Raw genomic sequence first — 23206 nt, 5'->3', positions numbered from 1 at the left:
AGTAGGGACTTATTTGATAAGTAGTTTTTAAGATGGTTCTCTTTGATTCCTGCTTCCTGGTACTCAGCCTTGTACAATTCTGTCCCCCGAATCACTTGCCTCAAGAAACAGAATATCTCCATGTTAAGGGCATGTCAATTCTGTGATTAGATCATAAAAGATTCCTATAATTTCTGCATTGCTATTATGGTACTCTTTTCATAGCTTTTCCAGCCTTATGTTTTGGGAAAGGCAGGTGCTGGCATTGGAGAAAGCTGCGGGACCAGGATCTGAGGCTGGCCTCTGGAGAACAGCCAGCAGGAGATGAAAGATCTCTGTCCAGTGGCCTGCAAGGAGCTAAATCCACCAGTCACATAGTTTTCAGATAAGACTGAAGCCTCCTGGGAGACCCTCGGGCAGAGGCTTGCCTGGGCTGCCTAAGCTACACCCATACTCCTACCCCTTGGAGCTGCAAGAAAATGTAGGCTGTGTCAAGTCACTAAACTTGCAGGAATTTGTTGTGCAGCAAAAGACAACTTCTACAGCTGGCATTGGTTTCATGGAAACCATTGACAGTGATAGACCATAGGCCCTTAACTAGCCAAGGGCATTTATGACCATTTCTGAGGCATGGTGGCCAGCAGATTGGACCATACTGGACATAGAATATCAATAGGGGAAGAGAAAGAGCTTGTTTTTGAGTTTTTTCAAAAGAATACTACTTTGCTGTACTGTGTGGGTCTCTGTTTCTTGATTGCATCCTTCTGAAGACAGCCCGGCCGATCCTCCCCAACAGTCCCACCATCCTGCTCTGCAGAAGCAAAGACAAATTTCCCTGATGGGCATGCTGATGGCCACTCAAATGGCTTCCTGTCCATTTGCTTGGGAGCCACCAATCTGGGCTTCTCTTTTCCTTATACATCAATATTCCTTCAAAATGGGACAGCACACTGAAGCCAAACTGCATGCTAATGTGGTTCAGAGCACTGTCTTTGGAGTCATGTCCAGTCATGTGTAACCCCCTTCCTGGTGGCGTGAGACAACCTCTTGGCATCTTTGTTGCCTCATTTTGCCAACTGGTATTAAGATCGTACCCAGCTCGAAGAGATTATCACAGAAATTAGATGTAAATCCCTCAGGACTCTGTAATGACAGAGTATTGAATTAGGAGGTAGAGGTTATTGTGGCTTGTACTAATTCTTTCCTCAAACTCTTGACTTGACTATCCCTGAGGCTATGCTGGCAGAATGCAAGTCCTATCTCTGGACCTGTATCTTTGTCTCAGGGTTGTGGCTTCCCCAAGGAAGTGAGGATGTGCCTGTGTCCCAGATTATTGTCCTTTTCTTTTCTGTTTCCCCCATTAAGTTTATTGGTACAATTTAGGTATACATTACAATTACATTCATCATTGGGATGAATGCTTTCCTTCTTCACGTATGTCAGGAGAAACTAGGACCTCCTCCCAGCTCTACCTCCCACTCTGGGACTTGAGGAGGTTGTTTCTCCATTCAGAAACCCAGTTCTCCTCGTCTGTGAGTTGAGACTAAAAAAGCAGTTTAGTATTCCTCAAGGGATTGCAGTAAGAAGTAAAGAAATGAGACTTTGAAAACTGTTAGGAGATCATCTGACACTTCAAAATGAATTTAGAATGCAAAATTCAGACCAGTGGTTGGGGAAGCCTCAAGAAGAAGAAGAAATAAGGAAGTGAAAAAGGTTCCAGACCCCGTTCCTCTCATGCTGGTCACTAGAAAAAGTAGCAATGGCTGCTGAGTTCCTTCAGGACAGTGGGTCCTAGAGGCAGAGTCTGGGTTGTATCCATTTCGAGGGCCCAAACACAAGGAATCACTTGGGCAGGTGCTTTGTTGAATGAATATGTGAGTGAGAGGTGTAGTGTTTTTTCTAGGTACCCACAGTCACACATGATAGGGCCCCATAGAACGTGGAAACCTGGGGACTGGAGGCGCAGAGCATCGGGCAGTGGACCTTCTCGTCTGGGCTCAGGTCAGATTCTGCCATGCTGAGGCCACCATAAGATTCCATTCCAGCAGTGGTCATGTAAGTAGCAGAGGCCTAGATCCAGAGCAGTGGGTGATCCAGGTGATTTGTCCAATCTGCTGTGCTAGGAGGCATGAGGCAGCATTGCTAACCAGAACATCAAGGCCTTCCTCAGGCCTGCCTCGAAGTGGGCTGCATTCTGATGGTGACATGTGCTGGTACTCATCACCCAGGAGTCAGTGTGTAAGGAAGAACCTGAGCTTTCAAGGTGACAGGCCAAGGTCAACAGGAAGGGTACTCAGAAAATGCCCTGGACTGGGATCTGATGAAAGTCTCAGTGCCCATGGCTCCCCAGACAGACAACTTGTGACTTTGCCCCTGCTCTTGTCACACTAAGTATAAATAGCACCGTGTGACCTCCCAGAGACAGACCAAGTGCTCAGATCTTGGTTGGTTCATCTGGAGCCTCAGTGCCTGGAGCTGGAAGCAGGTCAGGGCTGAATGAGTAGTTAAATAAACGAGAGCATGACCAAGGCACACAGAAGGGTGTGGAGAAAGGAAGCTCAGGTATTCTGAAAGTCTTGACCTCCTGCCTTGTCCTGGGCCAATCACTTCCCTTTCTCTGACCCTTGATTTTATCCTCTGTAAGGAAGGGGCCTGCTTAGACTCTGTCTTGGACTGGGGGCCCATCGGTCACATCAGGAGGCTTTGTGTGGCCAGCATCCAATTTTTAAATTGTAAATTTAAAGGGCACATGCACTGTCCAGTTGTCCACAGTAGCACCTCTCGTTAGTGCTGAAGTCTCCGTTCACACTCCATGTGCTTGGGCCCACCAAAACATTTGGGTTTACTAACCTTGGAATCAGAAGCCTCTAAGGGCTCATTTGTTTTGATACAATAGAATTCTATTTCCTAAAGAGATAATAAATGGAATAAAATAAGGAAAAGGCAAAGAGGGAGAGAAGAGAGAGAAGAAAAAGGAGAAAGTGGAGGAGAATAACAGGGAAGTGGAAAAAAGATTAGGACAAAAAAATTTTGTCCCTAAGAGTCACCCTCACCTCTTCCTTGAAAAAAAAATAAAACCCATGGCCTAATATGGTCCCAGAAGACAATTTTGTTGCCTGGATTTCTAGGCACTGCTCACAAAGCCCAGGCATGGCTGGGTCTGGACATGAGCCTGTCTCCACTCCACAAAGACCCTACCTCCTGTGAGGGTCAGCAAACCCTTCAGCTCCAAGTCACTTTGGGGACTGGCATGGCTGCCTCTGGGACACCTCCTGGCCATAGGGCTCTAGGTTATTTCCACACCCCCGAGCCCAGAAGGAGCTCAAGGTTGGGAGCAGGAGTGGCAGGGCCAAAAGATTCTGTAGCCCTGGCCATGGTGCTGAATTATTAATGTTCATTTCAGTTATCCTTTGGTTCAGCAGAAATATGACAAAGCAATCTTGGATAATGAAATCACCCACATTTTCTGCTGTTCACAGCAGGTTTTCAGGGGGCAAATTCTGCCCCCACCTTCACAGTGCTGATTGAGTTACATGTTTATGGGTTGGGGTGGAACTCCTGTGTTATTGATTGGTGTGTAGTACATAGATTAGAGTGACCTGAGAACCCTTCTTCCCACAGGCCGGTGACTTCTTGTGGCCAGCTGGTGGGAGATCAACCTGTGCCAAATAAACAGCTGTCACTTCTCACAGGGTCTCTGGGGGATGTCAGGAGGACACACAGGCTTCGTCCAACCTGACAATTCCTCATTTTTCTTCCTGCTTCTCTCTCTCTCGATCTACCTGTCACTGAACCTTCACATTTTGAATGACATCTAAACACTTTGATAAGGAGAAGGGACTTGGCTACTCTCTTTTCAGCCCTTCCCCCTCTCCTCTCTGTCATTTGTCTGTTGACCACTTAATTTTTTTAAAGCCCTCAAAATCTAAGTAAGTATCAAACTAGAATTACCATCAATCACTCAGAAACTCCAGGCATAGCAGATTTGCCAATGGGCTGATTCTGGCACTCAGATATGTTTTGTTTCTTTATGGTGCACAAAACACCTCCAGGTGATTAAAAATATCTACATGAGCTGCTTACATTTCAAAGTTGGAAACATGACATAAAAAATTTAGAAGGGTGACTTCTGCTGGACTATCAGAGGATCTGGCTTCCTAAGAACAGAGTAGCAACTGTCTGGTGATGAACCTTATGTGTCTGTGTATTTTATGTTTCTTTTCCGATTCTTTGAACATTGGCATTATAAGCAATTGTACAAAAAGCAAAAACAGGTTAATGTATATATGAAAAGAAGGCAGAAGAACTTGGTGGGTTTTACCATAAGTGGAATTCACACGACATTGTTGCTTGTATCTTCTAAGTATTGCTTCCTTTTGAAAAGTTAATAGCTAGTAGATCATGGACCTTCCTTTATTCTAACCTTAAACCTTTCTAGGAGGTATTAATACCCCCACCCAAAAGAATAAAAGTTGCTTTCCAGGTTTCAGTAGAGTGAGTGGAGCTGTGCCACCCTGGGGTGGGGTAGAATCAAGCTGAGAGTTTTGTGGCATAGAGAGGATGTGTGCATTCAGACAAGCCTTGGTACTAATGGTGACAATGGTAAAACCTGGTAATTGTTAGCTATTGGGGAAGACTATTGGCTGATACTCAGTCATTTTGTGTTGTGCCATCACAATGAGTTTTGGGGCGTTCTCTTCAGCTGTCTTTTGCTGCTCCTAACAAACCCTGGTGACTTTGTGATGGGACTGTCTCTTCAGGCTCCACTGTGTCCTTAGTGCTGGGGATGCCTTTGTGGAGCTGGCTTGAGCCCCTCATGTCTTTGGCTGGGGTCAGTGCTGAGCAGTTGGTCTGCATTAAGTCCAGGCTTGCAGGTTGCTGTGCCTGCTCCCTCTTCCAGAATGAGAATGCAAAGCAACTGTAAATACAGAAACATTACCCTTTTAAAAACTCAGGACTAAATCAGGAGTGGTGGTAGGCATAGTGTCGGCTAATTCTGACTACCCAAGAAGCTGGGGCAGGAGGCTCACTTGAGCCAGCCTGGGTACCATAGTGAGACCCTGTCTCTTAAAAACAAAATTGCATAAAAACTCAGGATTGGTTCATTGACTCCCTGACATTTGGTGCTGTAAAAATGACTTTGTGAAAGCAATCAAACACGTGGTGAGAAGGAAAGAAAAAACATTCACAGAAATATTGGGAGATAAATCACTGCTCTCCTGGAAGAATCTCCTGGGAGGTCATCTTGTCCTCTTGCCCAAGCCTTAGTCTCAGAGGAGACTGGCTGTGGCCTCACCTCTGCAGCACGGAGACTGACGCTCTCTGTGGGAGGCCTTTTCCGCACTCCTCTTGGTGCCCCTGTGGGCCTGGAAAGTTGTCACATAATCTGACAACAGCACAACCCTGTGCTATGCTTTGGGCTGAGAGCCTCCAGCCACCCCTCAGAGCCCACCCCCTGCCCCAATGAACAGCTCTTTATCAGTCGCCTATGATCAGCTTCTCAGAGCACCTCTAGCTTTTATTTTCTCCCCATGAACATTGTCTATTTATCCCACTGATCCCCAAATAGCCAATCCCAAACATCCCATACTGCCTGGATCCTGTGTCACTCAAAACTGGGGCCTGGCAGGAGTTCTGAGCTCTTCTTCCTGTCCCTTTCTCTTCTTTAATAAGTACATCCCCGGCTTCCGTCAGTGCCTTTCCTCCAGATGCATGAGGTGGCTGCTTCGGCAGCAGCCCCAGATCCTGGCAGATAAATCTCCCCTGAGCTGTCAGCATGTCCAGAGGGGAGCAGCTCAGTCACAGAGGTGACTGTGGAGGTGCAGATTTATCACTTGCCTTGTCCCTAGGATGTCACCTCTTTGACCTTTAGGGTGGAGTAGAGGTCAGTGCATTTTTTTTTCCTGTGATGGAACTAATGGCACAGGCACTGCCTGCAAAGATTCCCTCCCCACCTTGTCCTTGGTGACAAATGAAGAGCCTTGTCCTCTTTGTCCTCGGTGACAGATGAAGTGCCTGGTCTTGGAACAAAGGAGGTGAGGGGCACTTTGGCTCCCCAAGGAAGGAGTGACCCTGCTGCTGGCCTTGCTGAGGACTCACTGCCACTGGGGGAAGCACACTGATCTCTGGCCTGCCCTCCAGGGTCACTCTGGGTTAATTTTAGCTGCTTCCATGGTCCTGGATGGGCCACACATTTTTCCTCCTTAGCCATGTCCAAGGCTCTTGTCTCACGCAGCCTCAGCACCTTCCCAAGCAAAATTGAGACATGTGCTTATGACAGCGCCTCTCCATGAAGACAGATTGCTCTCCCTCCAAGGTCAAAGCTCCGGCTAGCCAGGCTCTTTGGCAAACGGTTTGTCAAATGGGGCAGGGGGCAGCGGACAGTCAGCTCTCAGGCCCCTGGCCGGGTGGCTCGTCAAAACCTTCCTTAGGTTTATTGTGCCCTGTAGAACTTTTCTCCTTCCACTATCTGTGAGCGCCTCCCCTGTCACCCCTTCTCCCTACCAACACAGAGGGATGAGTTGGCACAGTCTCAGAAATGATGACAGGGACTCAGAAGGCAAAACAAATCTTCTGCAGGAATTGGGAAATTTCTCAGTCATTTTACAAGGCAAGAGTCGTGGTCCCTAGTGAGGTTAAAAAAAAAAATGGAAGAGTGAAGATGCTGCCGGCTGACCTGTCTGTGCACAGCAACAGAAAGAACAGCTTGTTCTCCAGGGCCTGCAGCAAAGGGGCTGGGGCACAGCACGCATCCTTTCTGAATGCCTTTATCGCTCATTTAGTAAGCTCCTAGCATTGCTTTTGCATGCTGTCCCTGCCCTCATGGGGCTTACAGTCTTGAAGAAAGTGTTGGACTGCAAAGGAGTGAGAGAAATAAGTGGGAAGCAGTGAACTTGGAAGGTGTTAGGAAGGTTATTCTTAGGGGCAGTCCCAACATGGCCCTAGGGATTTTGTGTCATGGTAGGTAGGTTCTTCTGGAGTCTTCTGTCCTTCGGTGTAACTGGGGGCTGCTGGCACACTTCTAGGGAACAGAAAGTGGCAAAAGCGATGGGATGTTCCTTCCCACATGGGAAAAATTCTGACTCTTGTCTTGCTTGCCATCTCTCTCTCTCTCTCTCTCTCTTCACTCTGGTGGATGCCAGGTGAAGTCCATGGGGCAAGCAGTTGATGTCTGCAGTCAACAGCCAGTGAGGAACTGAGTGAAGCCTGCTGACACCTGTAAGCGAGCTGGGAATGGATGCTCTCCCATCTGAACTTCGAGATGACCACAGGCTCAAATAGCATTTGATTCCAGCCTGGGTGAGATCCTGAACCAGATGACCCAGGGGAGGCAGAGGACTCAGTTAAGCCAAAGCCAGATCCTTGTCCCCACAACAACACAAGATAATGTTTGTCTGCAATGTACTTAATGTCATGTCTTTCCGCAAGAGTAAATTACTGACACAGGTATCCAGTGGAGTTGTCTGATAAAGGTTTGCAGATGAAACCCTGTCCAAGTGGAGTGGCCAGGAAAGGTCTCCCTGAAGGCAGAACATTTAAAAAGAGAACAGGAGATGATCAGGGCCTGGCATGCATACAGCTAGAGGAACAGAATTCCAGGCGAAGGAACAGAGAGAGCAGAGACTCAGGCAGGAGCAAGAGAGAGTTATGTTAAGAGTTTTATCAGGAGAATGCTTCCTGGATGCTACGCTAACCCTTTTATTTTCATTGTTTTATTCCTTAGCTCAGCTTTGAAAAGTGGCCATTGTTATCCCATCACATTAATGGGGACACTGAGGTAGACCTCAGTCACTAGACCAAGGTCACACAGCTAGAAAGGGCCGGGGTTGGGTTGAAGATTAGGTACTTCTGAATCTGGAACCCACATGATCCTTCTACCTTGTGATGCCACATGACTATTCAGCCACTCAGTAGAGTCCCCTGCTTTCTGGCTGAGTCTTCAGTACACATAGTTCCTGTGCTGAAGTATGAGGTGTGATCAAAATATACAGTGAATGTTGAAATTCAAAAAATTACTATAGTAAAAGACACTTTGCTATGAATCCCCCCTAAAATAGTACCTTTTGCTTTGAACACACTTATCCCATTGTTCTTGACACTTTCTAACGCAGCTCTGGAAGTCTCCTTTCCTAGCCATACAGTGTGATAAAAAATACGGTGAATGCTGCTGACTGCCATTCTCTGGGGGAACAGACTTATGCAAGCACTACGGTGTGTCCTCATCTACTGCACCAACCAGCCCTGGAACCATGCAACTTCTGGCTCTTCCCTGGAGTCAAAACAACCCCGAAAGGTAAACAATTTGAATTGACTCAGGATCTCGAGGCAGCCACAATGCAACCAAAGATGTGAAAGAAGATTTCCATTGATAGCAATGTATATGTTTTTACTGTAATAAATCTAAAAACTTTTTAAAACATGCACCTTATTTCTCGATCACACATTGTTGTGCACTTTCTAGCGGGGAGGAAGGGTTACTGACAGACAACATTTCCCCAGGTCATTTGCTCCTCATAAAAGTGCCATGAGGCAGCTGTGGGTGAGGGGAAAGTGTTATTATTGTACCCATTTAAAGACAAAAAGGGTTGTGGTCACTGTTCAGTGGTTGGAGTGTTTGCTTAGCATGGATGCTGCTCTGGGTTCCATCCCTAGCACCACACACACACACATGCACACTCACATGCATACACAATGCACACACACAAAGACATAGAAAATGAAGCTCCAGAGCAAAGGCATGTTTTACTAAAGAACAAAATGAGGTCACGACCCAGGGCCTCTGATCCTCATTCTCATCCTCTTTCTTCTACCCCACATGGTCCCAGCGACCTGATATCCACGAGATACTGCTCAGAAAAGTGGAGAGCCCTTTCCAAAGTCAAAAACAGTACCTCAAAACCCGTCCTAGGGTCACATTGGATTTTTATGGATCATTGTTCCTCAAATTAAGGTGCAGGTATACAGCAATCCTTGCAAAGTACCTGAATGTGGTATAATTATTTATGATAATCAAAAGTCTTTAACTTTATACTTTTTACCATTGGCTTCATTTAAATAACTAGACTTTCTGGTTCATTACTCTTTTTTTATTGAGTTTATTGGTGCTTTTAAAGTATACAATACAGTTACAGTCATCATTGGGATCTTGTACCTTTATATGACAGATCTTGGTTCTCATGTTTTCCCATACCCTGCCCTCCCTTCACTCCTTTCACCCTCCCCTATTTACAAAGACTTTGTTTCCATTTTTTTCCTTTTCTCATATTTTTTCTTGTCCCTTCTTTCCTTTCCCTTACCCTTCCCACTTCCCCTACACCTTTAGCCCTTTTCTTCCTATTTCACATTCTCAGTTATACAATTTGGATTTTATTTACACTTTTAGTTTTTCACATCAGAGAAACTTCAGTACACATGTATGTCTTATTTATTTAACTTAAGAGTATGGCCTCAATATGCATCCATTTTCCTATGCATGACTCTAGTTTCTCATTCTTTATGACTAAGTAGTATTCCATTTTATAGAAAAACCACATCTTAGGCAGGGTTAGCTCAGTGGTTCCACTGCCTGCCTCACAAGCACAAGGACCCAAGTTCAATCCCCAGTACAAAACAAAAACAAAAACAAAAACAAAAACCAAAAAATAAATCTTCTTTATCCAGTTTTCAACTGATGGGTGATTAGACTGCTTCCAAGTTTTAGCTATTACAAACTGTGCTTCAATAAACATGGGTGCCCATATTTCACTGTGGTATGATTGTTTTAATTGTTTTGGAAAGATACCTAGCAGAGGGTTAAGTGGGTCAAATGGGACCTCTAATCCTAGTTGTTTGATCTATCTCCATATTGATTGCCACAGTGGTTGCATTAGTCTGCACTCCCACAAACAGTGCAGAAGGGCTCCTTTCTCCCCACAACCCTACCAGCATTTGTTATCTGTTAATTTCTTGATAGCAGTATTTCTTTCTGGGGGGAGGTAGAATCTCAGTATGGTTTTCAACTGAATCCCTGAAGACCAGTGATGTCGAACATTTTTTCATATATTTATTTGCTGCTTTTACTTCATCTGAGAAATGTCTGTTCATTTCAGGTGCCCATTGTTGAATTGAGTCTTTATATTTGGGGGCCCTGATTTTTTTGAGTTCTTTATATATTCTAGATAATAGTCCTTTGTCTGAGGAGCAGCTGATAAAAATTTTTCCCACATTGTAGGTTGTCTTTTAGCTCTGTTGATGGTTTCTCTTGCAGTGAAGAAGCTTTTTAATAAGATGAGATCCCAGTTGTTGATTCTTTGTACTAATTCCTGTGCTACTGAAGATTTGTTCATAAAGTCTTTTCCTATGCTAATGTCAAGAGTTCTGCCTAACTTATCTTCCAGCAAGTTTAAAGTTTCTGTTTTATATACCTGGGATCGAACTCGGGTCCTTATGCTTGTGAGGCAGGCAGCAGTAAAGTTTCTGTTTTAATATTTCAATCTTTAATCCACTTGGATTTTAGTTTAGTGCATGGTGAAAGATAGGGGTCTAGTTTTAATCTTTGGCAGGTTGAAGTCCAGTTTTCCCAACACAATTTATTAAACAGGCTAGCTTTTCTCCACTGAGGATGGTTGGCTCCTTTGTCAAAGATGAGGTAGCTGAGTTCATCTGGAGTTGTTTCTGTATCTTCCAATCTATTTCACTGATCCTCGGGTCTTTTTCTTCATTTAAATAACTAGAGTTTCTTGTTCATTACTTTTAAAAACCTGAAGAGCAACCAAAATTGCAGGGCCATTTATATCTATCTCTCAAAGTGAGCAATTTACCTTTTATTACTTAGTTAATTCTTATTACCCTTTTGGTCTTTGGTTAAATGTAACTTCCTCAGAAAAGCGTTGTCTTTGGACCAACTTAAGGTTTTCCCAGTGCAACTTTCTCAGAACACACCACAGGCCTCCGTCTTGAGCCCAACCACCATTTATAATAATGTATCACTTCAGTGTCTATTTATTCACTGTCTGGTCCTACGCCAAGCCTGAAGCTTATGCAGCAGAGCAGGCCTGTTTGCAGTCCACTGCAGAATCTCTGCTTCGCACAGTACAGGGGTGAAGGGAACTTCCGTCTGCCCTCTGAGGACTCCACAACTGAGTCTGCTGAAGTGAGCTGATGTTAGATGGGCTAACAGGAGAAAATGCACACAAATGTATTTATGTGCAAGCATGCAGAAATTATAAAGTCTGAGACTCAAAGATGGGCCACTTGCTTGAAGCTTAAGTAGCACTCTGAGCTACAGGAAGAAGTAGTGGGGTGGTAACAGGAAGGAATAAGGGCCAGGGGTCCTTTCCATGGGCAGTAAGAGCCATGGGAGGGTGGGGAACAAGCAGTCTTGCTGTGCTAATGCAGTCTCTAGGTAAAGCCCTTGGAGGAACAGAGAGCTGCTTGTGGTGAAGTCTCTCTGGGCCAGGTGTCAGAGCGTTGTTCTCTTTTCCTGTGAGTTCATCTTCCCTGCTTCATGAGACATGGGGGAGACGATCCCAGACAGTTGCTTTCCTGCTGGAGAATTTCCTTGGTCAGATAAGAGAGGTGGTTTAGGGAGGGAAACAGGATGCAGTGATGGGGACTGGGCCAGAGAGTTCAGGGAGACCTCCAGCCTTCTTCTTTAGCTAGAAGTGCTAAGCACAACAGGCGCCATCCTTTGGGACATCACTTTCTGGGCCCCTACAACAGTGTTAGTGACTTGGTAGGAGCCGAGTGAATAGAAACGATGCAGTTTGATGATCTTGTGGGTATAGCTTGGTAGTAAAGCATTGGCTTGGCCTGCACTGGAAAAAAGAAAACGATGTGGTTTTTCTATAAAATGGAATACTACTCAGCCATAAAGAATAAGAAATTATATTCATTGATAGGAAAATGGTACATTTTGAGGATATACTCCTAAGTCAAATAAATAAGTCACACATGTGTAAATACTGAATGGTTTCTCTGGTGTGAAAAACTATAATAGTACACAAGATCCTAATGAGATAATTAACAATGTGAAATAGGAAGAAAAGGGCTAAATGTGTAGGGAAAGTGGGAAGGGTAGGGGAAAGGGAATAAGGGAAAAGAAAAAATATGAGAAAATGGAAATAAAGTGTTTGTAAATGGGGAAGGGAAGAGGGGATGAAAGGAGGGCAGGGACAAGGGGAAAAAATGAGAACCAAGACCTGTCATGTAAAAGTACAAGATCCCAGTAATGAATGTAACTGTACTGTCTACCTAGAATGTACCAATAAACTCAATAAAAAGAAGAAGAAGAAAAAAGAAAATGAAACCATGCAATTTGATCCATCACAAACAGCCTGTGAGGGCACTGCTGAACTATGGACATGGGGCAGAGGGAAGGGATATCATCAGGGTGCAAGAGATACTACACTTCCGACTCAAACACAACAACAACAATAATAGTGGCTGCTATTTATTAAGCACTTACTATGTTTTCATATTTAAAAAAAATAATGATTCATGAATTTGCTTGTCATTTTTCACACCATGCTAACCTTCTCTGTTTCATTCCAATTCTAGTAAATATACTGTGAAGGGCGCCTCCATAAACGCTTTAAGTGTGTTCCATGGTAAGTTGTCTCAAGTCACGACCTAAGACAGTTTACCGGCGATTTGCTCGTGTGGGAGTGATAAGGTGACCAACTTGTCCTGGTTGGCCTGAGACTGTCTAGTTTGAAAATCTAGCATTCTAGGAAATGTCCCTCAGGCCCAGGCAAACACTATGTTTAGCTATTCTAGAGAGGAAAGTGGACTGTGACCAAAACACCAGGATGTAAAAGAGAAGGGAGAAAAGAGAGAGGGGAGAAGACAGAGAATCGGAGAGTAATGAATCTTGTTTGCATTTGGTAGGTAAGTGTGTGTGTGTGTGTGTGTGTGTGTATGTGTATTGGGGAGAGGAGGAATGTGGTAAACTGATTAGTTAGCAGCTTGAAAAGAAGCCAGGCTGTGCATTCTGTCCTTGAGCAGAGCAGAGAGGGATGTTAGAGAAGTGTTTCCAATTGTTTATGCTTCCTGCAGAAAACCATGGGTCTGGCTGGTCAGCTGCTGTGCCAGCTGCTGTGTGTTGTGTGGCTGGACCCTGCCGTCAGCACCCCACCTCACTGGGCACACCTTTGCCGCTTCCATATCAGAACTGCACGGCAGACTGTGCCAAGTCCTACAGGACAGCATGGACATCAGGCTTTGGAAGCTCAGAGGAAAGAGACCAAACTCCAAAGCAGCTGGAAAGAGCACGCTTATTCTCTATAGGTCTCAGGTGAAGAGTCTTAGCCCTCAGTTACCTTCCCCAAATTGCACTGTAGCTGCTTCACTGTCCTGAATGGATCCAAAAACATTTACATTTCGTGTCCATTTTGACTTTGGGGATGAGTGAGAAGATACATGGTACCAGAACCGACAAATAAAGAGGATAATGTTTTGATGAGCCCACCTTTCTGTTGCATGTCTCTCAGCAGCGACATTCTCCATATTTTTGATCATATCTCATAAAGACATGAAAGAGAACTTCTAGAACAGCTTGGGAAAGTGGCAAGAACTATGGGAAAAGTGTGTTCAAAGTGAGAGGGACTAATAGTGATGTGTCTTTTACTGTAAAAAATTTGGTTTATATTTAAACATCCATTGTATATTTTAGTAACCCCTTCTTAATGTCACTGTGGGCCATTCACTAGGCTCCAATACTTGTTTCTAGAACTTATGGCTCCTTGAGGAAGTTTTGCCCACTCATGTGTTGGCAGATAAAGGTCACAGGGATCTGAATGGAGTCTAGACACAGGTAATTCTCGGCTACAACAGCACCTCACATTCCCAGGCGGCCGCTGCAGATAAAGAAGTGTGAAAACTAACTTCTCAATGACTTGAGAACACTTTCTGAGTAAGGATGCAGGGGGTGGGGTGGGGTGGATTTCTAAATATAACAAAACATGGTCTCATTCTCCCGCAGCTCCCAGAGCTCTGGGTTTTCAAAAGAATGTTTTGTATAGTGAGGAGAGAGGGAACTAGGAAGCTAGACTCATCATTCTTGGCTTGGATCACTCAAATCCATTCCTTTCTTTTTTTTTTTTCATTTTAATTGGCAAATTATAGTTGTTGATATTCATGGGGTACAAAGTCGTGTTATGATTTTTTTATTACAGTGTGGGATGATTAAATCAAGCTAGTTAACATTCATCTCAAATTTTTGACATTTTTTGTGATCAAACATTTGAAATTTACTCTTTGTAAAATTTAAATGCACAGTACTTAATTATTAGCTATATTCACCATGCTGTGCAATTGATCTGAAAAAAAAGAAACAAAGGAGAAAAGAAAATAAACCTCAAACTCACTTCTTCCTAGATGAGATTTTATACCCTTTCACTACTATTCATTCTCTTTCCCTTCCCTAGCCTCTAGAACTAACCTTTTTACTCTGCTTCAATGAGTTCATTTTTTTGTAGGTTCTACATATAATTAAGAATGCAGAGTATTTGTATTGTTTGGGTTTGGCTTACTCAGCATAAGCTTCTCCAATTCCACCTGCACTGTTGGAAAGGACAGAATCTTTTCCTATTAAAAGGCTGACTAATATCCCATTGTGAATGTGCACATTGTCTCTGCCGAGCATCCTTTGTTGGACACTTAGGTTGATTCCATAACTTACTTTGGTCCATAGTGCCATGGGCAGCAGGGGCATTCGGACAGCTCTTTACCACCCTGCTCTTTGGTTTCTGCATATTCATTTGTTTACTCATTCATTCCTTTGTATATTTATTTATATTTACACTTATTCCTTTACTTCTATTAATATCTCTCCTCATTTCTGTATGTTTTTACTCTGTGTAGAGTTGTGCTGGGCCTTTGGGGTAACAGGTCACTGTGGGTAGGCTTCCAGGGGGCTTCTTGGAGGAGCTGGAATTTCCCTTGGGTTGTGGAGTCAGAACTGGTCATGAATTTACCTCCCTTCATCTTTAATGAAGCAAGGAATGGGTTCTACCTGCCAACTCCCACTTGTGTTTGGGGAATGGGAAATCTATCTTTTGCTCCTCAGCAGTATTGAGACCCGAGGCTGAGACGTTAATAGCTCAGAGAATTTGATCATTCAACAAACAGCTTTGCTTAAGAGCAGAAATAAGAACTGACCCAGAGTCCTTTCTGTGGGTAAATATAATTAGTCTGCTATTATGTGCCAAATCCTCTCTAAGCCCCACGCTTAGGCAGCTAAGAGAACTTAGCTTTTGGTGACTCTCAAAACCAAGAACCTTTTCCAGGGCTACAGTAATTTGATTTATTTCAGAAACAAGCCAGTATTACAAGGCTGCATTTACAATTTCAATATGCAGAGATTAATTTACATGCAGAGCTAATTAGGCAACTGAAACACCCACTAATTGATTATTACATGAAAAAGAACACATCAATTTGGAGAAATACACTCTATAAGGTTGTACAATATTTGCAAACTTAATTGCCAAATGGAAATTCCTCTTCTAGTGGTTAATAAATTTAACCAATTAACCTTTGCTGGAATAGTCTTCCATTCCTACAGTCCATCAGCACTCACAGGGGACACTCTAGTCTCTGCTTTTTCACACTCAAAATCAGAAAGGACAACAGCCGTGCCTGGTTTTTATACTAAGGAAAAGGCCTGGTTCAGAGTAAGAGCTCAAAACAAATGCTTGTGCATAATCTAAAATCTACTGTAGTTATTTCCCATTTATTTTTATTATAAGAATTTTGTTGGATGACATTCCTAATAAGGTAGCATCATTGTCTTCATTTTTAAAAGCTCAATGGCATTCAAGGAAGCATAGTAATCATCCAAAGTCACACAGCTAGCAAGGGATGGGGTGGGGTTGTGATCTCATGTTTAAAGCTTTGTCTCTATATCCAATACACTCATTTATTGATTCCCATTATAGGCTCTGTTCTGTGTCTCAGTAAACAAGCTGACTGGCTGTATTGGTAGAAGAAGTCTTTGCCATGGGGTGTGTCCAAAAGGCCTCCAGTTTAAAAAGTCACCTCTACTTATTTACCAAGTGCTGGATTTCTACCTCAGGGAGTCACTCCTAGGAGTTGGAGGCAGGGGCAGGATTGCAAACACTGTCTACCTCTCTTGGGAATTCTTACTTTAGTACATACTTAGTTTTAGACGGCATCACAGACTACAGGCATCTGCGGATGGGTGAAACAGATACATTTTGACAAGTAAGACAGAGAGAATAAAGGTATGAGCTGGTGGCCCAGGCAGAGAGAGTCCTGATGGATAGAATAGGGATCCTGAGTTACTAGGGGCAGCACTAAAGTACTGGCACATGAACAATTTTAAGGCAAAAAGGGTATAAATTATGGACAAAAAGTTATGGATTGAGTGTATCGCTATGTACCAAGTGTGGGACATAGGGAAGATGGTGTAATGCCTCCAAGACTTCCATTTTCTTATCTGCGACATGGGAATGAAAAGCCCAACTTTCCAGACATGTGTGAGGCTTAATTGAGCCAGCATGAGGAAAGTTCTTGGGTGTGGCTGACAGCTGGTGGCTGGTGCTACTCCTGTCTTGGGTATCTTATTCCCCCAACACTGGACGTAGAGGTGAGAAGCCAACATTTCAGTTTTGGGTCAGCTGCAAGGACATTATGGGACCCCAGTCAATACCCTCCTCCTCAGACTTTGGTTTTCTACTCTAAAAGATTATGTAGGAGGACAGAAGGGACTCTACCCCATCTATTCATTTATTGATTTGTTCAATGATGACGTCTTGAGAGTTGACTGTGTGCCAGGTGCTGTGCTAGGCTCTGGGGCTACAGCTTTGAGAAACAAGGTCCCTGCTCCCAGGGAGCTGCTGCTGTAGCAAAGGAAGTGGACAATATGCAAGTAAGTGAAATGATTTCACATGTCAATGAGTTCTGCAAAGCAAAGGAAGAGAGTCTGTATTCACCAAGCCTTTTGTTTTCTCCTCTACAAGATGCAAAAAAACAAACTTAAGGAAAAATGGGCAGAGGGTGTTTATTGGTGGGATTATTTTACAGAAGAGCTGAATGCCGAAACTTCAGTAAATCATAGAAACAGACTCTGGGTACCCTGAAGCCAGCTCCCATGGATCCTCTGTTCTAGAAGGTTCCTGTTTCTCCACCTCTGTTCCTCCGACCTTCTCTGGGCTTTGGCTTTAGTTTTTTTTTGTCCTTGTGGATTCTGCTTCCCATTCTATGTAGTAAAAAATGTGATTAAATGTTGCATGTGGCAGCCTTCCTGAAAGAACCTGTTGGCTCCTTCTCAGTTGTTATACTTGATTCCCTTGGCTGAGATTTTGATCGACTGACCCAAGTTTTGATTGGCTCACGTGTCTACCCTGGTTCAATTCACTGTAGGTTAACTAGTGTGTATTCTATTGTGCAGATAAGGCTGTAACCAAGGGGAAAGAAGGCAGAAGAAGCAGTTCCCTGAGAGTGGAGGTGGGAACAGCCAACTCAACAGAAGTTCGTCGTACAGATGGACCAGAGGTCATGACACCCAATTGGGGTTGAAGTAACTCCACAGAGGAGGTAGCAATGAAGTATGCTAGACGTCGTTCTCGATATGTAATCTGAAGACCGGAGTGTTGGTGTCAGTTCTACCACTGACCTGCTGTGTGGGCTTGGATAAATAATTTACTCCCAGAGAACCTCAGATTCTTGAATGGGGAAGTGGGATAATAATATTAAAGCTATTGTTAGGTTCAGATAAAAGCAAAGATAAGAAGGGGCTTAGAAAATTCTGCAGCAAGTATTGATATTTGGGGCTCCTAGAGAAGAATGGATAGTGCAGAAATGAGAGGAAGGAGATTTGTGGGGAGCTCTGCAAAGTCCTTTCTCACTGCAGAGGCCAGTTCTGCTCACCTCTGTTATTTTGGGCTCCAGCATTCCCTGGGAGCTTGTTTCAGGAGGAACCATGGAATAGCTTCTCCAAATTTTCTTTTCCTCTGGTAATCATAACCTTGGCACCATCCACCCAAGCCATCTTAAATGTAAGCCTCAACTATCAGGTCAGAGTAGCAGCTTTTAATTGGCATTTCCATGTCCTACTATTCATATTTTATTTTACCTGGGGCTTCAAAACTATCTCACTCAGGGTTAAGGAACACTGGGATGGATCAACAGCACAGACCTCCCTATACTCAGCAGGAATTCAGACTCCTGGAAGGAGACAACATGCATGTAGACATGTGGTGGGGTTTTCTGCCTCCTTTCCTGGCTGCCCCACATCTGAGTCTCTTGTCTGATTCACTATCAGACATCTGCATTTGTGTTCTCAACCTGTGTAGGTCACTCCCAGAATGCTGGCTGCTGGCAGGTTTATAATTCTGCAGACACAGGCTAGCAGATAGACATGTCTCCCCTCACACAGCTGGATGTAAATTTCTTTAGTATGTGGAGCCAAGTTGTTTGGTGCAATCATCTGAATGGTTTACAGTCATCAGGGGAGAGGGGCTGCTGAACATTCTAACAACTCCCCATTCCTCACAGTGGAATTCCAGCTTCCTTCCTATGTGGGACTCTGGGATCCAGACAAGGCAGAAACCTGAAAGTCATTTTCAACTCCCTTTCTCAAATCCAAGTCCCATGGAGTCTTTTCTTGTCCCTTTCACTTCATCCCCACTGCTGCCACCCTGTCCAGGCCACCAGGGTCTCTTGTCTACATCACTGTGTCACTCTTCTAATTAATTTCCTTACCTTTAATTATTTTTCTTTCAAATTTGATCATGTTATTTTCTCACTTGAAACCCTTTGTGCAAACCAATACCTACATATTAGAATGGCTGACATAAAAAACTGTCCATGTGCTGACGAGTATGGAGAGCAACTGGGGCTCTCATGCAATGTTGCTAAGAATTCAAAATGATACAGGAATTCTGAACAGTAGTTTGGCAGATTTTTGAAAAGTTCAAGCACACTTAACATATGACCCAGCAACCCAGCTCCTGGTTGTTTTTCTTAGAGAATGAAAATTTACATGTTCATAATAGACTCGTAGACAAATGTTTATAACAACTCTATGTATAATTTCCCAAAGTAATAGCAACTGAAATGGCCTCAAACAGTGGAATAAATGTCTAAATGATGGAAACTGTACTTAAAAGGCTTACCTGTTGGTATAGGCAGATATTTGGATGAACTTTAAGATTTTATGTTGAGTGAAAGAAGTCAGTTTCATAAGGTTATATGGTATAGGTAACATTCTTATGACATTTACAGAAAGACAAAAATATAGATGTGGAGACTAGATTAGTGATTTCCAGGGGTTAGGAATGGGATACTATTATAAAGGAGCTTTTTGAGGTTGTAAAACTGTTCTGTATCCTGGTTATGGTTGGTGTATGAATATTTATATATTCTCAGAACTGTATAATAGTAGAAAAAAGTCAAATTTACTATATGACAATAGGGCTGGGGATTTAGCTCAGTGGGTCTACCAACTGCCTTTCAAAAGCACAAGGTCCTGAGTTTGATCCCCAGTACCAAAAAAAAAAAAAAAGCATGAGATTGCTATATGACAATTTAAAAATATAATTAAAAAATTACCCTTTGAACAAAGTTTAAAATATTATTATTTAAAATATTTGGAATTATACTAGAGCTTCTCAGGTCTAGCCTCTGTCTTCATGAATTTGTCTTTGGTGCACTAGAAATACCAAAATGCTTACAGCACTTCGTGTTGAGCCTTCTGCCTTTGGTGAACTCCTTCCTAACTATCCTTAAAAGCTTTATTCAGAACCAGCCTTCTTTGTGCATCTATCTTTCTGAATTTCCCCCATTGGCTGATTAAAGCACATTTTCTGTGCTTCTCCTAAATCTTGTCAATTCTTTTACTACTATGTCTTGCACTTCATTATAGTGATCTGTTGCTAGCTTCTCTGTGTGAGGCATGGGTTTCAACTTTTTGTCCAGGGGTCTTCTATGACATTCTGGGGCCAGCTAGGCCCATGCAAAAGCAAAGTTCAGAAGCAAGTGCTTAGTGTTCAAGTGGGGGAACGACCCAGGAGCAGGTGGATAAATGCTCTGCTGGTGGATAGTTGTGGGTGGTGGACTGGACACTTCTCATAGAAAGCTGGTTGTCATAGCAGCAGTTATGGCAACATGCTGTTGTCTCTTTCTCCTTTCTGAGCCACCCTCCAGCTTTCTAAGATCTCCTCTCAAATATACTACCTGCACCCAAATCCTCATCTTGGGCTCCAGTTTTAAGGGAAATCATAATATAACACACCTTCCTCTCTATGGTGAACGGGAAAAGCAGTAGGTCTAGAGTGATCTGCAAGAGGAATTTTCCCAGTCAGACTATTCTGAGAGTCAGGAGACCATGGCTCTGACCCTTTCCCTTTTGGAGACCTTGGAAAACTCAGGTTCTCTGCAAGTCAGTGCTATGATAAGATGGTTTGAAGTACAAAATATTTACTAGTGTCAATCTTTGTGAAAGGAAGTAGGAGAAAATAGGGCTGATCAGAGAAAGAAATGAAACAGCAACAGAAGCCTGAGAAAATATTGATTCAAGAGACACATGCTGTCTCTTGGACTTGTTCTGGATAAATCCAAGGTGGCAGGGTGTGTGTCTACCACCTCATTCAGCCCAAGTGGCTGCATATGAGCCACCATGAAGGGTGAGACCCTGGGGATGATGGCTCTGAGGGTGGGCAGACCTTGAAGGAGCATCAGGCTCCTGGACCCAAACTGAAATGCTTTTATGGTCCCACTCAGTGATGTCAATGAGCAAGGCATGCTAACTCATGGCAGCACTGTTGGCCTCAGGTACAGCTACTACTTGACTACAGTTGACCGATGCCAAATGGGTATAATATTGCCCAAACTAAAGACACAGTGGTAATAGTGAGTCTTCCATAAAATATTGGATTCTTATTTTTTTCACTGTTTATTGGTACTTTTAAGGTAAACAATACAGTTACATTTATCATCAGGATCTTGCATCTTTACATGATGTATATTGGTTCTTCTTTTTTCCCCATTCCCCTGTCCTCCCTTCACCCGCTTCACCCTTCCCAGTTTACAAAGACTGTTTTCATTTTTTAATATTTTTTCTTTTCCCTTATTTCCTTTCCCCTACCCTTCCCACTTTCCCTTCTCCTTTAGACCTTTTCTTCCTATTTCACTTTATCAATTATACTATTTGAACCTTATCTACACTTTCAGTTTTTCATACCAGAGAAACTATTCAATATTTACTTGTGTGTCCTATTTATTTCACTTGAGTATGGCCTCAGTGTGCACCCACTTAGCTATAAATATCTCTAGTTTCTCATTCTTTATGACTGATTAGTACTCCATTTTATAGAAAAACTACTTCTTTAGTCTCCAGTTGATGGGCAATTGGGCTGTTTCCAAGTTTTAGCTATTATAAACTGTGCCATTATAAACATGGCATATATAAGTATATATCACTGTGGTATGATTATTTTAATTCTTTTGGAAAGATACCCAGCAGAGAATTTTACAAGACATTTAAAGAAGAACTACTACAATTACTCTTCAAACTTTTCAATGAAATTGAAAGGGAAGCTATACTTCCAAATTCATTCCTGGAAGCAAGTATCACTTTGATTCCCAAACCAGGGAAAGATACAACTAAAAAAGAGAACTACAGACCAATCTCCTTAATGAATATAGATGCAAAAATCCTTAATAAGATACTAGCAAACAGAATACAGAGGATTATTAAGAAGATCATCCATCCTGACCAAGTCAGATTTATTCCAGAGATGCAACATATGAAAGTCAATAAATGTAATACATTATATTAACAAAGTCAAGGACAAAAACCATATGATCCTCTCAATAGAGGCAGAAAAAGCATTTGATAAAATTCAACACCCATTCATGATAAAAACCCTGCAAAAAATTGGAATAGATGGTCTATACCTCAATTTAATAAAGGCTATTTATGAAAAACCATCAGCCAACATCATATTGAATGGCCAAAAACTGAAAACCTTCATGTTAAAATCAGGAACAAGACAAGGATGCCCACTATCGCCACTTCTCTTCAATATAGTTCTGGAAACATTAGCCACAGCAATTAGACAAGAGAAAGAAATTAAAGCAATAAAGATAGGAAAGGAAGAAGTTAAACTATCATTATTTGCTGATGATATGATACTCTACATTGAAGATCCAAAAAACTCCACCAAAAAACTTCTAGACTTAATTGACAGATTCAGTAAAGTATCTGGATACAAGGTGAATACCCAAAAATCAATAGCCTTTCTATACACAAATAACAGACAGACAGAAAGAGAAATAAGGGAAAAAATTCCTTTTACAATAGCATCCAAAAAAATGAAGTATCTAGGAATCAATCTAACAAAAGAAACAAAAGATCTCTACACTGAAAACTACAGCACTCTGAAAAAAGAAATCGAAGAGGATATAAAAAAATGGAAAGATATCCCCTGCTCCTGGGTAGGAAGAATCAACATAGTGAAAATGGCCATACTACCGAAACTGCTATATACATTCAATGCAATGCCAATTGAAATTCCAACACTATATTTCACAGAACTAGAAAAAAGAATCCAAAAATTCATTTGGAACCACAAGAGACCTAGAATAGCAAAAGCCATTATAGGCAACAGTCACATGGCACCAGGTGTAACAATTCCCAATTTGAAACTATACTACAAAGCCACTGTGATAAAATCAGCATGGTACTGGCAAAGAAATAGGCCTGAGGATCATTGGAACAGACAGGAAGACACAAAAACAAACTCAGATGTACTCAGCTACCTCATTTTTGACAAAGTAGACCACCATCCTCAGGGGAGGAAAGATAGCCTCTTTAATAAATGGTGTTGGAAAAACTGGATGTCAACCTGTCACAGATTAAAATTAGACCCTTATCTTTCGCCATGCACTAAATTAAAATCCAAATGGATTAAAGATCTAAATATTAAAACAGAAACATTAAACTTGCTGGAAAGTAAGTTAGGCAGAACTCTGGAAGACATTGGTATAGGAAAAGACTTTATGAACAAATCCTCAGTAGCACGGGAACTAGCAGAAAGAATCAACAACTGGGATCTCATCTTACTAAAAAGCTTCTGTACTTCAAAAGAAACCATTAGCAGAACTAAGAGACAATCTACAATGTGGGAAAAAATTTTTACCAGCTGTACCTCAGACAAAGGACTATTATCAAGGATATATAAAGAACTCAAAACAATCAGTCCCCCCAAATATAAAGACCCGA

At 42.5% G+C, this 23206-nt stretch overlaps 1 pseudogene; it reads right to left on the bottom strand.

Annotated features, from left to right (window-relative positions):
* Nucleotides 1-12438: 12438 nt before the first annotated feature.
* On the bottom strand, nucleotides 12439-12537 carry LOC117283961 (annotated as a pseudogene).
* Between the last annotated feature and the right edge of the window lie 10669 nt (nucleotides 12538-23206).

The sequence above is a fragment of the Fukomys damarensis genome, unplaced genomic scaffold (assembly GCF_012274545.1).
Source record: "Fukomys damarensis isolate Sample0158 unplaced genomic scaffold, DMR_v1.0_HiC HiC_scaffold_32, whole genome shotgun sequence".
NCBI classification, from domain to species: domain Eukaryota; kingdom Metazoa; phylum Chordata; class Mammalia; order Rodentia; family Bathyergidae; genus Fukomys; species Fukomys damarensis.
The sequence above is the reverse complement of the archived record's forward strand: the minus strand, read 5'-3'. Positions and strand labels throughout refer to the sequence as shown.